A 17,944-nucleotide genomic window follows, 5' to 3' on the forward strand; every position below is an offset into this window, starting at 1 on the left:
AAAAAAAAAAAAAAAAAAAAAAAAATGTGCATTTCCTTCCCCTATTCTCTAGTGTAACTTTTCTCTGCTGTTTTGAACAGATGGGTATGAATGATAGTAAATGACTCATATCCTTTTTTTTCTCCTATAAAATTTTAATTTCTTGTTTTTTGGCAATCCTGCCATTACTGTTGAGATGAACAAACAAAATGAGTGATAAGTAATGAGGTGAATTGTGCTCTTGGATGCATCCCTTTCTTGCTTTGCGTTGTTTCTCCCATTTTATTGTTTTATTTTCTTTTTCTCTTTTCCTCCTCATACTCGTCACTGTTTTTTTCCCTTGAGATATTGGGGACTGAACCCAGACTTTGCACTGAGCAAACAACCCAGCACTCTCCCTTTGAGATAGGGCTTGGCTGAGTTTCAGAATTGCCTACCCTGGGTTTAAACTTGCACTCTTCTGCCTCAGCTTCCCACAGTGCTAAGATTACAAGTATGTGTCACCATACACAGTCCCTTTTCTTTCTTTTCTTTTCTTTTTCTTTATTGGTACCAGGGTCCTTTTGCTTGCGAGGCAGGCGGCAGAACTACTGAGCTAAATCCCCAGCCCCGCTTTTCTTTCTTGAGACAGTTATAGTAGTACCTTGGTTCATGAATCAAATTCAGTGGTTAGGTTTAATGTTGATCTTACATGGAAATTTGATTTCAGTTTGCAACTAGAATCATGGAAAGAATTAAGTTCACGAACCAAGACATCACTGTATTTGATTTTGTTTCCTCCTTATAGGGAGGGGGCTTTCTCCTTCTAATGTGTATCCTGGTTCTTTGATTTTTCTTTCCTGAAATAGTAACTGGTCTTTATAAACTGATGTTCTTCTGGGACTCTGAGAGATCTTGGCTGTTATGATTTTGTTGGTCTTGACAATATAGGTTGTACTAAGTGGGGTAGTAAGAGTCTGGGGGTTCAGAAATAGGCATGACTTATCTGTAACTGTCTCAGAGGACATATGTATTGGCCTCAGGCTCTCCCTGTGGAAATCATGTGTCACTGTAATTGGAGATAATGTTGAAGAGCAGCATTCACTGTGGGCGAGTTTTGAGGCAGCCATAGAGTATGGATACCAGGCAAATTCCTGGAGGACATGAGTACTTTGGGACCAGACTCTCTTTTCAGTTGAGTGCTGGGAAAAGTGAACACACAGCTTTCAGCTTACCCAGACTCATCTTATTGCCATCAAACAGCTGTGTTCTCATCACACCCAAAAGTAGCATTTTATCATCATTATGCCATGATCCCTCGCCCTCTGAAAGATTATGCTCAAGTGCTCTGTTTCATTTAAACTGTTCTGCACACATATAGACTGTCAGACACACCTTCAGAAAGCAGTGCCAGGGCCATCCTTCAAGAGGAGTTGTCAGGCCTTTGAAAGGCCTTCCTGAAGCAGGCATTCCTCTACCTACACCTGTCATCTTCCTTCTCTATTGATGTCATCATAAGCAGCTAACCTCTTCCAGTCTTTGAGCATGATGTGGCCAGTACTGCCATGCCGTTTTAGCATTGCAAAGGATCTCCTCCACCCCACTCCAGTCCTGCACTTCCTACTTCTCCGCAGAAGCATCATTACTACATAGGACATACATTCTCTAGATGAAAAAGAAAAATGGAATCAATGCAAAAATTTGTCTGAATTGAAATTTTCCCAGTCTTTCAGGCTCTTACACTTCAGCCACTACACAGAGTAAACTTCTGTTCTGTTATGTGTGTATAGGCGTGGAGCTCTGTACAGTACATGTTTCCTTTAAGGATCGACTCCTTGAGGGGCGAACACCCACTCCAGAAATAGTCTACCAGCGAGATGCAGTGTATGAAGAGCTCTGAACTCCCTGTGTTGTACAGTTGGTGTGTGGCTAGAACTGACAGACATCTAAGCCTGTTAACATACAATGGGTGCAAAATTGTCTCATCTGTAAAATATAACTGAAGGTATACTCAGCTACATTTCTTTCTTGTTTTTTTTGTTTTGTTTTGTTTTTTTGATACAGAGTCTCACTATGTAGTTGAGACTGCCCTGGAACTCGCTCTGTAGCCCAGGCTGGTCTCGAACTCACAGTGATCCTCCTGCCTCAGGCTCCCTCCTGAGTGCTGGGATTACAGGCGTGTACTGCCATGCCCGGCTTCAGCTACATTTCTTTGAAAAAAAAAAAAAGTCCACTTGATTATACTAAAAGGTCATAGATGTGAGGAAAGACTTCTTTTAAAAATGGATTACTTTCTTTAAACATTGGTTACTAATGTAGAATTTGAGGGTACAGGGCCAGAGATTTAGCTCAGTGGCACCACACCTGCCTGGCAAGCACAAAGTCCTGAGTTTGATTCCCAGTACCAAAAAAAAAAAAAAAATTTTTTTTTTGAGGGTACAACTCAAAAATCAAACTTGATTTAACCTAGAAGAAAGCCCAGGATAGAATGTGTTCTATTTCTTAGTAAACTAATCATATTATTTAAAGAGGCGACTCCTCAGAAAGTCTAGACATTGTTCCCAGAAGATAGAATGCCAGATCTGCATTCATTGCGCAAAGCATATCTGCCTTCCCCTTCCCAATTAGTTTGCTAAAAATAACCACCTCCCCCCAGTTCACCATAAGACAGGAGTCTTGTAACTTCATTCCAAAAGAGTGTGGATGACAGTTGGGTTTTCCTGCCAATATTCTGGATAGGCAGGAGGGGAGGTGCTCTTATGAGCCCAGTGAGTGACCCATCATTGGACTTTTGTGCCTTAAAGGCTACCATATTGAGTTTTGGGAAACTGGAAGATTCTAGTTTTTAACTTGGACTCCTCTAAAAAGACACTCCGAAAATGGTGGTTTCCTTTAGGAATAAGTCATCTGCAGTTTCTGGAGTTTTTCATACTTGTGAAGTTTCTGAACATCTCGTTGCAAGCTGGGACTTGGGACAGGATAGATGATTCATTCAGTAAGCACATATCCATGAACAAGTGTGATAAATGTTGGTGATGCTTGGCCACAAGGATACATGAGAACTTGAGCTTCACTCAGAATCTTTTGAAGTGAGTTTCAAGGAAGACTAGTTTTGTGGAATGTTAATAATGTGGGGAAAGGAATTGTGGGTTAATTAGTTTGGGAAATGAATGGATTAAACAAAGTTAAAAGGCATTCTTAACTGGAAGGCTTCTAAGAAAGCCTATAATATTCTTATTTTCTGATTTAATGTCCTGGTATAGCTGTGCTTCTCAAAGACAGAGCTAGAATGTTACCCCCACTGAACAGTATTCCCCCATAGTTGTGTCCAGGGATTCCCCTTTACAAGTGAGCATTTCATGGGACCACTGTGGTCTTAGAAACTACCTCCTCAAATCACACTTTGGAAATAATTCTGTTCAGAAATATCTAGGAGTCCACAACTGGCTGTGGAATCCCACTTTCATCCCGCCAGTGGTGATTATTCAGGACCTGGGCAAGGACCTTCTTTGTAGCAGCATGGTGGCTGTCATAGGCCTTGCCTTTTGGGAGACTAATAGCTTAGTAAAGGAAAGCCCACACTTTTCTGATTATATACCCCTTTTTTGGACAATTACCTGCCCTGTGGTATTCATATAGTAGGTATACTGTGAAACACACAATAGAAAGTTTCACAGGTTGAAAAAAACCAATGACATAAAAATGGATTTTGTTGTTTTCTTTCTTGACCCCTGGGATTCCTGCATCTGTCTAGGGCCCACCATGAAGATAGATTTAATGCCAAATTTTGAAGTGCTGGTGTCTCCTTCTAGAGGTTTCTAGATTCTTTTTGTCCTGAGCAAAGATTTGGTCAAGATAAGTACAAACGGTAGCAAGGTTTTACATTTATTAAACATAGGAAAATAAACAGGCTTTGCACAATGAGTTTGGACTGAAAACAAAACAAAAAAGTAGTAGGAAAATTAAGTACATTCCAGAGGAGGAGAACAGGTTACTGAGAGAGAACACAGCTGGAAAACTCAGCGTCAACTGTCCTTTTTGTATTACCCACTCCTTTGTGTTACTGGTGTCAGGTCTAGGCCACACCCTATTGAAAACTTGCTTGAGTTGTTGTAAAAAGTCCATGTGCAGGGCTTTGGGAACTAGTCTTGCTTTTGAAGAGGAACCTTAGGTCTTTCAGATGTTCAAAGGAGAAGCTTTCTTAATTTGGGTGATCTTCTTTTTTCAGACAATTCAGGGAGGGCTGGCTTTATCCTAGAAAGGTGAATCCAGATATCTATCTCTGTCACCCTTAGTGCAGTTTTTATTTTTTCACACTAGAGAATCTATGTGGTATTTACTCGTGTGTCCTGTTTCACTTGAGTATAGCCTCAATGTGCATCCATTTAGCTATAAATGTTTCTAATTTTTCATTCTTTATGGCTGAGTAGTACTCCATTTTATAGAAAAACCACACCTTCTTTATCCAGTTTCCAGTTGATTGACATTTGGGTTATTTCCAAGTTTTAGCTATTAGGAACTGTGCCACTATAGACATCAGTGCACATATATCACTGTGGTATGATTTTTTTTTTTTTTAAGGTACTGGGGATTGAACTCGGGTCCCTGTGCTTGCGAGGCAGGCGGCAGAACCACTGAGCTAAATCCTGGGCCGTGATTCTTTTAATTCTTTTGGAAAGATTTCCAGCAGAGGAATAACTGGACGAAATGGAACCTCTAATCCTAGTTCTTTGAGGTATCACCATATTGATTTCCACAGTGCACCAGTCTACACTCCCACCAACAAAGCAGAATGATTCCTTTCTCCCCACATCCCTGCCAATATTTGTTATTGGTTGATTTCTTGATAGCAGCCATTCTTTCTGGGATGAGGTGGAGTCTCACTGTTGTTTTCATCTTCATCTCTCAAATGACCAATGATCCTGAACATTTTTTCATACATTTACTTGCTGCTTTTACTTCTCTGAGAAATGCCTGTTCACTTCAGATGCCCATTTTGGAATCAGGTCTTTCTATTTGGGTGGTATGATTTTTTTGAGTTATTTATATATTCTAGATGGTACTCTTTTGTCTGAGGAGTAGCTGGTAAAATATTTTTCCCACATTGTAGTTCTGTTGGTGATTTACCTTGCACTGCAAAAAAAATTTTAATACAATGAGATCCTAGTTGTTTATTTTTTGTGCAAGTTCTCATGCTGCTGAGGACTTGTTCATAAAGTCTTCTCCTATGCCAATGTCTTTGAGAGTTCTACCTAATTTACTTTCCAGTAAGTTTAGTATTTCTGTTTTGATATTTAGATCTTTAATCCACTTGGATTTTAGTTTAGTGCATGAAAAAATATAGGGATCTGGTTTTAATCTTTGGCAAGTTGAAAGCCAACTTTTCCAGCACTATTTATTAAAGAGGCTATCTTTCCTCCAGTGAGGATGGTTGGCTCCTTTGTTAAGGATGAGGTAGCAGAGTATGTCTGGAGTTGATTCTACTTCTTCTAATCTCTTCCACTGATCCTTGGTTCTGTTTCTTTGCCAGTACCATGCTGTTTTTATCACAGTGGCTTTATAGTATAGTTTCAAGTGGGAATTGTGATACCTCCTGCCATGTCTCTGTTGCCCATTATGGTTTTTACTATTCTAGGTCTCTTCTGGTTCCAGATGAATTTTTAGATTATTTTCTCAAGTTCTGTGAAATATACTGTTGGGATTTCAATAGGGATTGCATTGAATATGTACAGAAGTTTTCAAAGTATGGCCATTTTCACTATGTTGATTCTTCCCATCCAGGAGCAAGGAATGTCTTTCCATTTTCTTATATCCTCTTCTATCTCTTTTTTTCAGAGTGCTGTAACTTTCAGTGTAGAGGTCTTTTGTCTGCTTCGTTAGATTGATTCCTAGATATTTCATTATTTTGGATGCTATTGTAAAAGGAATTGTTTTCCTAATTTCTCTCTCAGTGAGTCTGTTATTTGTGTACAAGAAGGCTATTGATTTTTAAGTATTGACTTTGTATCCTGCTACTTTGTTGATTCTGTCAGTTAAGTCTAGCAGTCTCTTGGAACAGTTTTTTGGATCTTCTATGTACAGTATCATATCATCAGCAAATAGTGGCAGTTTAACTTCTTCCTTTCTTATATTTATTCCTTTTATTTCTTTCTCTTGTCTAATTGCTGTGTTTAATTGTTTGTCTAATGTTTCTAGAACTATAATGAACAGGAGTGGTGACAGTGGACATTCTTGTCTTGTTCCTGATTTTAGCATGAGGGTTTTTAGTTTATGACCATTTAGAATGATATTGGCTGTTGATTTTTCATAGATAGCCTTTATCAGGTTAAGATAAAGTCCATCTATTCCAATTTTCTGTAGGGTTTTTACCATGAATGGTGTTGAATTTTGTTGAATGCTTTTTCTGCATCTATTGAGATATCATATGGTGTTTGTCCTTGACTCTGTTAATATAGTGTATTACATTTATTGATTTACATATATTGAACCATCCTTGTATCCCTGGGATAAATCTGACTTGGTCAGGGTGTATGATCTTCTTGATGATCTTCTGTATTCTGTTTGCCAGTATCTTACTGAGGATTTTTTGCATCTTCATTCATTAGGGAGATTGGCCTGTAGTTCTTTTTTTTTTTTTTTTTTAGTTGGTTCTTTCCCTGGTTTTTGAATCAAAGTAATACTTGCTTCCAGGAATCAATTTGGAGGTATTGCTTCCCTTTCAATTTCATTGAAGAGTTTAAAGAGTAGTGGTGATAGTTCTCTAAATGTCTTGGATTCAGCAGTGAAGCCATCAGGGCCTGGGCTTTTCTTTGTAATGTTTTAATTACATTTTCAATTTCACTGAATGTAATTGGGGTCTTTAGACTTTTTATATCTTCTTTGTTCAACCTTGGAAGTTCATACGTGTCTAGGAAACTGTCCATTTCTTCTGAATTTTCCATTTTATTAAAGTACAGGTTTTCGAAATAGGTATTGATTGATGATCCTGTAGGATTCTGGTGGGTCTTTTGTAACTTTACCTTTTTCATTCCTAAGTGCATAAATTTGAGTCTTTTCTTTCCTTTTTTTGATAAGGTTGGCTAAGGCTTTATTGATTTTATTTATTCTTTCAAAAAACCAACTCTTCCATTCGTTGCTTTTTTTTGTATTGTTCTCTTAGTCTCCATTGAATTAATTTCTTCTCTGATCATTATAATTTCCTCTCCTGTATGAATTTTCAGTTTGTTTTTGTCTTCTTTTTCTAGGACCTTAAGGTTAAGAATTAGGTTATCTGAGCTTGCTCTCTTTTCCTAGTATGGGCATTTACTGCTATGAGTTTCCCTCATCGAACTGCTTTCATTGTATCCCATAGATTCCTGTATGTTGTATTGGCATTATCATTTAATTATAGAAACTGTCTAATTTCTTCTTTGATTTCCTCTGTGACCCAGTGGTTGCTCAGCAGGGTGTTATTTAATTTCTGTGTGTTTGTGAAGTTCTTGTGGTTTCTTAGGCTATTGATCACCAGTTTAATTGTGCTATGGTCTGATAATATACAAGGGATAACTTCATTTCCTTTACATTTAATTAAGCATGTTCTATGGGCTAGCATGTGGTCTATTTTGGAGAATGACCCGTGTGCAGCCAAAGAGAATGTATATTCTGATTTTATGGGGTAGAACACTCTGTAGACATATACTAAGTTCATTTGTTCTAAGACTTGGTTCAGTTCTGTTATTTTGTTGTTGATTTTTTTGTCTAGGTGATCTGTCTATTTGTGTCAGTGGAGTATTGAGGACCCCCACTACAATTTTGTTAGTGCTTATTTTGTTTTTCATATCCATTAATATTTGTTTTGTATAGTTTGGGGCATTATATATTCAGTGTATATATATTTATGATTGTCATTTCTTCCTCTTGTATTTTCCCTTTTCAAGGATGTAGTGACCTTCTTTGTCTCTCTTCATTAGTTTTGGTTTGAAATCTATTCTGTCTGCAATTAAAATAGCTACTCCCACTTTTTTCTGGGCTCCTATTGCATGGAGAACAATTTTCCATCCTTTCATTGTCAGTCTATGAATTTTTTAATGGATTAAGTGGGTTTCTTGTATATAGCGTATTGTTAGATTTTGCTTCTTAATTCATTCTGCCAATTGTTTCATTTGATTGCTGAATTGGGGCCATTAACATTTATGGTTATAACTGTTATGTATTGGCTTTTCATTGTCATGTTATTTTCATGTTGTTGGTTCTTTTATTTATTTTTCTTTTCTTTTTCCCTCTCTCCCTTTAATTTCTTGCCTTGCCTGGTATATTTGCTGTGTTGGCCCTTATGGAGTTGTGGTCTTCATTTTTGTTTTCCAGTATATTTTTTAGAAGTTTTTAGATTGCCAGTTTGTTGTTCATGAAATTTCTCAGGTGTTCTTTGTCATGGAAGTATCTTATTTCCCCGTCAATTTTAAAAGAGAGTTTTTGCAGGATACATTAGTCTAGGTAGGAGGTGGTTTTCTTTTAGGACTTGAAATACCTCACTTCAAGCTTTCCTTGACTTGAGGGTCTGTGTTGAAAAGTCTGTTGTGATTCTGATGGGCTTTCCTCTGCATGTGATTTGTTTCTTTTCTCTAAGTGTTTTTAGTATTTTGTTCTTCTGTTGGGTTTCTGGGATCTTGATTATTATATGTCTAGGTGTAGGGTTTTTTTTTTATATCATGGCTACTTGGAGTCCTATATGCTTCACTTATCTGTATGCCAAATTCTTTTCCTCTGTTTGGGAAGTTTTTTGTCATTAATTCTGTGAAAGTTTTTCTTTTAAAAAAATGCATTTGTACTTTTTCCTGCTACTTCATGGATTCCTGTCAGTCTTATATTATTCTTCTTTGCATCATCTAAGAGTTGTTGGGTTGATTTCTCATGGTCGCTTACTGTTTTTAAGAAATCTCTCATTTCATGGTCACTGACTGCAATCCTATCTTCTGTATCTGAAATCCTATCTACTTCACATTCATTCATCCTGCTGTGAATGCTTTCTACAGAGTTTTTAATCTCCTGTATATCTGTTTGAACCTGTTTCATGGATTCCATTTCTTTCCTATGTTGGGCATTCAAGGTTTCCATTGTGGTCCTGAGCTCATGTATTTTTTAAAGTCTGTTTCTGTTTTAGGGTCTCTAATCTTGTCTTTCATTTTTATCACCATCTTTGTGGTCATCTGAGAAATTATTTCTGTTTTGAATTTTTCTAGAGCCTCATTTATCCGTTTTTTTACTTCCTGTGCTATCAGTTCAGGGTAACCAGATGGTTGACTGTTAGTTTTCCACCTCATTTCCCCCAGAGTTTACCTTTGGTAGGGTGGAAGTCTGTGTTTGTGTCTTGTTTAAATGCTTTCTCATTTCTATTTTTGTCATTGGTACTGTCCTTGGTTTAATTCCTGGTTTAATACTTCAATCTTCCAGATATAGCCTGTCTTTAGGTTTTGAGTCTGTAATGTCTCTGAGGCACACTTATTTTTATTATACTAGGGAGGACAACTGATTAGATCAATCACAACACCTTAGCCCAAGTGATATAATCAGAAAAACAGCAGCATCAATCATAGCTTAGAAAATGACAATTTGTGGTAGTTATTAATCTATTTAACCATGTGAATTAAATAAAAATTGAGGAACAGCCTAAAATATGTTTGTAATGAGTAAACTCTTCAATATAGCAACTTTACTCTTCAGGTTGGGGATTTAGAAGGAGTTGGGGAGGGAGGCGTACATAGATAGGATAGAGAAAGGTTAGAAGTGATGTCAGAGGATATAGGAAGATCACATAAACTCTAGGGAGCTGTTGAAGAGAAGAGGGGAAGACAGAACAAAATATTTCCAAGGACAGAGCAAACTAATAGCAATAGGGAGGCTAGAGACTGTAATCACTTCCTTTTAAAACTAATGGCAGTTGATTGAGAGAAGGAAAAAGAGAAGAAAGGGAAAAGAAAGAAAATAAATACGAATTAGGATAGGAACAGGAACAAAAAGGGAGAGTAATGGAGGTGGTCAAGGTGAGAGAGAGAGAGAGTCAGAAAAAGAAAAGATAAGAAAAAGATTAAAAGAAAAGAAAAAATTTTGAGAAAAGAGAAATATAAAAATATTTTTAAATGATTAAAGATAAGTGAAAAATATTACTTTGAAGATTAAAAAATACAAATAGAAATAGAGGGCCTCCTTCAGGGTATGCACAATAGACAGTGTGGGCAGGAGTGTGCAGGTCTAAGTTAATTAGTCTTAGCAAGCCAGCCGCTGTCCCCTGAGATTCAGGCTGATTTTTAGCTGCCAGGCCCAAGTTGAGATCTCTGTTGTCCTACCGGGTTGAATTCTGCAAGGTTCTACTGCAGGTTCTAGCTGTCTTTCCCCTGAAGTTAGACCAGGTTCTGATGTGAGGTGCTGGTCCTTCCGACTTACCAAGTATGGTGGTGTGGAGTGGTGTGCCTTTATTGCAGATTTTCTTCACTTTTCCAGTGGGCTTCAACTTTCATCTAGGAGCCTCAGAGAGCCTTTTCTTCTCTTGTTCACGGGGGCCGGGTGGGGGGCCATGAACACCTCCCTGTTGGAGCCTGCAAGGCTTGGCTCCTCTGTCATACTGGGTTGAAGCGGGGTGCCTACCGGTGGGTAGCAAGCAGTGGCCAGGCTCCTCCGTGGCACCGGGTTGAAGGCGCAGGCCTCCCATTTCCAAGTTTTAATGGGCACTTATCCTCCAGGTCAGAAATTAGGTAGTCCCTGTGAGCGAGGAGCTGGGAGGACTTCCCATACATTCAGATAACCTGTTGTACTTGTCCTGGATTAATCAGACATTGTAAGAGTTTTGTGGTCTCTGGGTCTGCTACCATTTTAGAAGATAGAAAAGGCCTCCCTTATCACATCTCAAATGGACTAATATTTAGTCCCGTTTGGGGGATGTTTCAAACCCTCGTGAGGGCCACTGGCAACAGAGTGAAAACTGACATCTCTTAGCAAAATTTTGCCAGATCTTGCTTTCAGGTATGGTTGGCTCTTCATGTAGAATGGAAATGATACTTTATACTTACAGCCTTCCCACCCCCCTGAGTTATTTGAGAGGTTAGAGAAGGCCCTTTGTCACTCTGAAGGGAGTAGCGTAGCCCCAACTAGGGAACGATTTGTTTGAGGAGCACCTTGACTACCTCTGTAGCCATTTTTGAGTAGGTAGGAAAGGCCTCAATCCCACCTGTAAAGGTGTCAGTTAGGAACAGTATTTATTTAAATCCCCCACATGATGGGATGTAGGTAATGTCTAATTGCCAGCCCTTCCTGGGCTATGTTCCTCTCCTCTGTACAAGTTCTGATGCAGGAGGTGGTTTGAGCTTGCAGGGTTATTGTAAGCACAGAGTGGGCAATCTTTGTAGACCTGTTGAGTGTTGCCACTAGTCCTAGTCCTCCAAAAATGCAAGTGACCGTTTTCTCTGTAGGGTTTTTGTAACTTTCCACTGCATACCTTGAGGAATGACCACTTTAATGGTTCCTCAGGAGCTGGGAATAAGACTAAGGACTTGAGGGGGTATAAAGCTGCCCTTCTTTTCCTCTGTATCCCCTTTCAATTTCCTGAAGAGACTTTAGGCATGTCTCTTCCAACATGACAGTGACCTGCTTGGGAACACAGACTGCCTCTAGGAATTGTAGAATTTCTTGCTTATGCTTTATGGATGATTACATATTAGTTATCAAGCCCCTGTCTTTCCACATTGATGCAAGAACATGAAGTGCCAAAAAGCCACATGTGGAATCTGTATAGATTTTTAAGCTTTTTGCCTTATCCTAGTATCAGTGCCTGTGTAGGGCATTTATAAGGCACCTTTTAGAGCAGAGGTGCCTGAGGGAAAGTGTTTGGCCTCAGTGACCTGTTGTAAACTGACAATTGCATAACCTCCTGTGTGTGTGTTTGTGTGTGTGTGTGTGTGTGTGTGTGTGTGTGTGTGTGTGTGTGTGTGTGTTTTGAGATGGGGTCTCACTATGTAGTTGAGACTGAACTGGAACTCACTATGTAGCCCAGGCTGGTCTCAAACTCACAGCAATCCTCCTGCCTCAGCCTCCTGAGTACTGGGATTACAGGTGTGTGCCACCACACCCAGCTTCTTTTTGATGCCCTCCTTGGATGAAGCCACATCTGTCAGTGAACCACAAATTTTCAGGGTTTTAAAGGGCAGGTCACTGATGTTCTGCCTACTTGTATAGGTTTGACAAACCACATTTTCATGACAGTACTTAACTTCTGAGCCTGAAGACATCAAAAAGGCAAGATTAAGAGTGGTAGAAATCTTTATGGTAACCTCAGGGGTATCTGAGAGCATGGCCTGATACTTGGTAAGTGACTCTCCCATTACCCACAAGTAACCTTTTATCTCTAGAATAGCCCTGACCTGATGGAGAGTCAGGACTTCTAGTTTTTTTCCCTAAAGTTAGGGAAAGTTGCTGCTTCTTCTGTTAGCATAGCTGTAGCTGCTGCTGCCCTCAGGCAGGGTGGCCAGCCATTGGCCACTCCGTCTAACTTCTTTGAAAAGTGCGTCACTGGGCAGAGTTCTTGTCCTGACCTTTGGTTTGACACCCCAAGAAATTCTTCTCTTTTCTGATATTTGAAAGAAGGATTTTCTTAAGTCATGTATTCCTAGTGGTTGAGCCTGAGTAGGGCATGTTTTATTTCTTGAAAGGCATTGTCGGTCACTTTTGCCCATTCTGAAGTCACAGACTTAGGACCTCTGACGTAGACAGGCTTCATATGGCTTTTCCATTAGACAAAAATTAGGTATCAGGAAGGACTGAAGCTGTTGTTTTGTGGCAGGAGGCTTGACATCACAAATAGCCTGGTTCTGATCCCTAAACAGCTGTTGTTCTCCAGATGTAAAGTGTATCCCTTCATGGGCTGAGGATTTAGCTCAGCGGCACCATACCTGTCTTGCAAGCACAAGGTCCTGAGTTCAATCTCTAGTACAAAAAAAAGAGAAAGATATTCCTTCTTAGCTAGAAAACTGAGGGTTTGTATAGTATTATGGTTGGTTAACTCCCAAATTGGACTGCAGATTAAACTATCACCTGCATACTATAGGATGGTTCCCTGTTTACACTCTAGGTTCCCTAAGTCTTTTTCTAGTACCTGAGCAAATAGTGTGAGGACTATCTCTAAATCCCTGTGGGAGAACTGTGTAAGTATACTGCTATTTTTTTTTTTTTCAAATGGGATTTTCCCATTCAATGGCAAATAGAAATTGGTAATCTAGATGGAGGGGAATAGAAAATAAGGCATCTTTGAGGTCTAAGACTAAGAACTAAATCATGTTTCCTCGAATTTGAGAATTAATTGTATTTGGATCTGCCACCAGAGGGTCAGTTTGGATTACAGCCTCATTAATGAGGTGGAGGTCTTTTACCATCCTGTATTCTCCTGAAGCCATTACTACAGGGACTGTGGGAATATTGCATGGGGGCTGACAAGGCCACAGAAAACCATGTTTTAGAAAGCTGTCTGTGAGAGGCCTCTTCTTTGAGTGGATACTGCTTTCAATTAGAAAACCGGCTGGGGTCTTTTAGTTTTATAACTATCAGTAAGGCTGAATTTGCCCTACCAAGTATTCCATTATACCATGCAGCAGGCTCCACCTGTTGACTAATTAGGTCAGGGAGACCCGACATAGTTCCAACAGTTCCAGCCTGCTTTGGTCTTTCCAGGAATTTGGGAATTGCTCTTAATTTTGCTAATAAATCTCTTCCTAGCAAGGGAGTAGGACACTGTGGGACAATTAGAAACTCATGGTTAAACATTTGGCCTTTGAAGTGATGTGTCAGAGTAAGAGTGAAGAAGCTCTGAGTAGGGGGCCTCTTGACCCCAATTATGGCTACAGGAGGGTTTTCCAGAGAAGGAAGTTAAAACAGAACAAGCTGTCCCTTTGTACCTACAAATAATTGATTTGCTCACCCATGGTGTCCAAGGTCACCTGGAGTTCCTCACAGTAAATGGTGATGTCCATGGACAGGGGCATTACAGGATGCCCTGGGCCCTGTCAATTTACATTAGAGTGGGAGATGAGCTTTTTGGCTGGCTCTCTGGAGTGGGGACAGTCAACCCTCTAGTGCTATGAGTCAGGCACATTGTGCACCTCACACTGGGAGCATGACCCAGGTGGTGGCTTGGTGCAGCTGTGTGTGCAATGTCCAGTCTTCTTGAATTTAAAATAGGAACTCGTTCCTTGATTGTCCTTGGGTTTTTCCCTTAGCCACTTTGGGTGTGCTCAAGCATTGCCAATCGTGATAACCATAATTTAGGCCTGTCTTTTTTTCTTGGCTCTTCTCCTTTCCTCCTCATCTAGATCCTAGTTATTGAACACAGAAAAGGCCATGTCCAGAAGTTGGGTCATAGGGGTCCAGGGGCCCATCTGAAGGTTTTGTAATTTATACCAAATGTTGGGCTGACTGACTAATGATGTCCTATCAGTGCCTGTCCCATCTTATAAGATAGATCTACTTTTGGATGCTTCTACTAAGCAGCTGTGGAAGATAGCTGGATTTTCTTCTTTGTCCTATGTGACCTCTCTCAGCTTTCATAATTAACAGATTCTTAATGTACCTTTTTATTCCCATGCTAAGAGCAGTTATGTTAGGCATCATTGTTAGCCCATTGCTAGCATTAAGCCAGTGCTGTACTCATCCCACTTTGGTTCTGTTGGAGGAACAGGTGATTTCTTTCCCTTTTTGCAGTATATTGTTCATCTGCATATCCCCTAGCTTCTTCTAGAATTCTTTGTCTTTCACCTGGGGTACAGCAAGTGGCCAAGATGAATTGAACATCTTGCCATGATAGGTCACTAAGATCCTCTGAAAGTCAGCCTAGCCATTCTTTGTATTGTTGGATATCTGAAACTGCAAAAGGCACCTTGACTCAATAGTCCTCTCTGCCCCTAGGACCTCTCAGGTGCATCACAAGTTGTGAGTTAGAGGAGTAAGAAGTGCCACTTTAAGTACATCCTGTGGGGCTTAATGCTGTCTAAGGAGCCTGCTAAAGGGGTCAAAGAATACTGAGTTCCTTTGGAGTGTTAGCCTATGGGAGAGTTCCTGAAGCACTTGAAGGGGACGGGACCAATTTGCTGGCCTGCAGATTATAAGTAGGAGGTTGAAGAGACCTCCCAGAATGGTTGTCTTCATTAAACAGACATCCCTCCGAGAGATAGGTGGGGATTTGAAGACAGGATCATCCCTCTCTTTCTCAGGGGCCACTCTACATATCCTAGTTTCTTTGCTTTTTCAGAGAAAAAGAGACATAAAACTATTAACATAAGGGATTTCACACCATCTTCCTTGCCTTTTGCGAAGTGATCTAAAGGGAAAATAGTATTATAATTTAAACAGTCATCCTGTACTTATCTCTCACCATCCTTTAGTTCATACTGGACCCAAACCATATTGCAATAATATATTTTTCTTTAAAAATTGGCATGGTCAAACTATTCTTTCCGATCAAGAATACAGCCCAGTGCCAAGATTGTTGGGATCTGCGGGGTGCTGAAAATAGTCTGTCTTTTTTTTTTTTTTAAGTGGGTCACTGTGAATGCAGCAATTTAATTTTTCTCCAATCAAAATCCGAAACATGCCAATATGATCTCACTTCTATTAACTTTTGAAGGTTTACAGCAGTTAAAGTATTTTTGCTTCTATGTATGAAGGTTAAAAAATCATTTTTTTCATAAAAAACAAGAGCAATCAATTTCACCAGTGACTCAAAGTAAAACTGGGATTCTTTTTTAAATTAGTCCAAAGTAGCATTTAGGAGCTCAGTTGTAGGCTGCTGTGCTGACACCACGACAAACCAAAGTGTAGGGCTGGGTCTGGTTTTGTTTCGGTTTTCTTTTCAGTATGCAGTGCTCACAGATTAAATTCTGGAAATGTTCCAGGTGTAAGGCAGGGATCTGTTTGGACTCCACACGGGTGTGCTCCTTGGCTTGGATGCTGGAGGGTGAGGCATGTTTTGCCGGACTCATGTTGACTACCTAGTAATCATCAAGGTCAACACATTCCTCATCTCCTCCTTGGTATTCTGTTCCCTGGAAATCCACTCGGCACCGCCAGATACCTTCAACTCCACCAGATCTTTCTTGTGACTTATCTGTGACAGTATCCAATGTTGCTCCAAATTTTTTATAGTTGTTAGCAAACGATTCCAAAAGGAACATGCTTTCAATCAGCTCTCGTTCTAGTCCTGCCTCTCTTGTGAAATGAAATTTATCCTTCTTTGTTCTGGAGTTAGAGAATTTTCTCCTTTCTGTGCCTTGGCGATGAAGAACATATCTCATTATGTTCAGATTTTCATAGACTATGAGAATCTCTACAGCTCCCATTTCCAAAGCCTTTAGTGTATCTTCAACTCCAGAACAGTACTTGCCCGCATCCTGGCTAATTTCATCAAAGTATCATCCTATTAATTTCTTCTCTTGCATGAATTTCATGTTGGAGAAGACTTCAGTAGATAACTCAGTAGTTTGGTTGAGTCCATTTTCACCACCATAGGATATATCAACTAACTTTTCAAACTTTCACTTGTAACCTCTGATCAAATATATCAGATTGATTTAGTTCAGTTTTAAAGTCAGCTCATTCAGCTAAAACAATTCACTTTGTCCCCAGAAATAAACAGCTATACAGCAGTTTCTGCTATTTTCTGAGCATAGTTATGTTGCTTTTCCATTCTTAAATGGGCAAAACAAGGCTGACTGACCTCCTTGACCATGTTTCTTTGGAAGATCCACAGTGAATTTGTGCAGGACTTCTCTTGTATTTCCTTGGAGTGTGTCAAAAAGTGCACCACTGCCATCTATTACAATGAAGCCAAACTTGCTGTCATCTGAAAGTAAGTGCTATAAGAGCTTCTGTATGGAATTTGTTGTCACACAAATACAATGATGTATTCATTGGTTTTGAAAGGCTCAAACTCAATGTTGAGTTTCATTTCCTTTCCTCCTTCTGTTACAATCATTCCACAGTAAACAACCAGACCATTTGGAGGTACTTTGTTATAAAAGTTCGAGTCTTTGTTGTACAGATGTAAGGGCTCCCAAGACTGAAAGATGGTTTACTCCTGACTAAATTTTAGATGTAGTTCCAAATTCATCTCTAACATTTTTGCCCCTCATGAAATCCTCTTTGGGAGGAATGATCAATGATATGCTGGTGCCATTGCCATGGGCCGCCTCCAAGCTCTTAATGAGCTTCTTGATCATCCAGATCTCCATGTTCCTGTCTGTAGCACTGGGGTCATCCACCATCTTCTTGCCTCCTCCTCCCTAAGGGCCCAGTCTGGGCATCAGCAGCTGCTCCTTCCTTGGGGCTCTAGCTAGGATACTGGCTTCCTCTCTTCAAGCAGCTGCATATGTTGCAGTCTGCTCACATGGGGCCTGTGATATCATTTTCTCCACCACAGGTGGAATGTAATGCTGCCTGTTCATGGAATTTCTCATGGCTCAACTTGGGTTCCATAGAGAGAAAAAGAACTAGGTCTTGGGTCCTTTGGATTATGTTCCATGAATGATGAGATCCATTGAGTCCACAAAATGTCCCTTGTGAGATACAAGTACTTATTAGGCAGACATCTGTGCTTGAAGCTGGGGTGACACCCGTGCCTTTCCTAGAAGAATAGAGCCCCTTTAAGTGTTCTCAGCCTTAGAACTCTCCATACCACAGCCAACTAACTCTTAAGGAGAATGGTGGAGCCCTGTAAGGGCTGTCTTGGAAACTCCATGAGATCAGGGTGGAGAGCCCCATCCTCACAGACTCCCTTAGGAAACTGGGAAACAGCATACTCTTTGATACTAGGGATGGAACTTGTATCCTTGCATTTGCAAGTCAGGCAGTGGAATCACTGAGCTAAATCCTGGGCCCCTTGGAAACAGCATACTCTTAAAGATGAGGATGGAGCCACTTGATGGCTCTATTTTGCATAGAAACAGTACATTCTTTTTTTTTTTTTTTTTTTGTT

General features: G+C 39.9%; 1 protein-coding gene and 1 pseudogene across 11 annotated transcripts in view; one reads left to right on the top strand and one right to left on the bottom strand.

The window, feature by feature from the left end:
- The window catches only part of Aopep (aminopeptidase O (putative)), a 349,371-nt gene that overhangs the window by 83,712 nt on the left and 247,715 nt on the right, over nt 1–17,944 (top strand). The window lies entirely within an intron of this gene.
- Nucleotides 15,963–17,234, bottom strand: LOC104870444 (annotated as a pseudogene).

Source organism: Fukomys damarensis, unplaced genomic scaffold (genome assembly GCF_012274545.1).
Source record: "Fukomys damarensis isolate Sample0158 unplaced genomic scaffold, DMR_v1.0_HiC HiC_scaffold_27, whole genome shotgun sequence".
Classification (NCBI taxonomy): domain Eukaryota; kingdom Metazoa; phylum Chordata; class Mammalia; order Rodentia; family Bathyergidae; genus Fukomys; species Fukomys damarensis.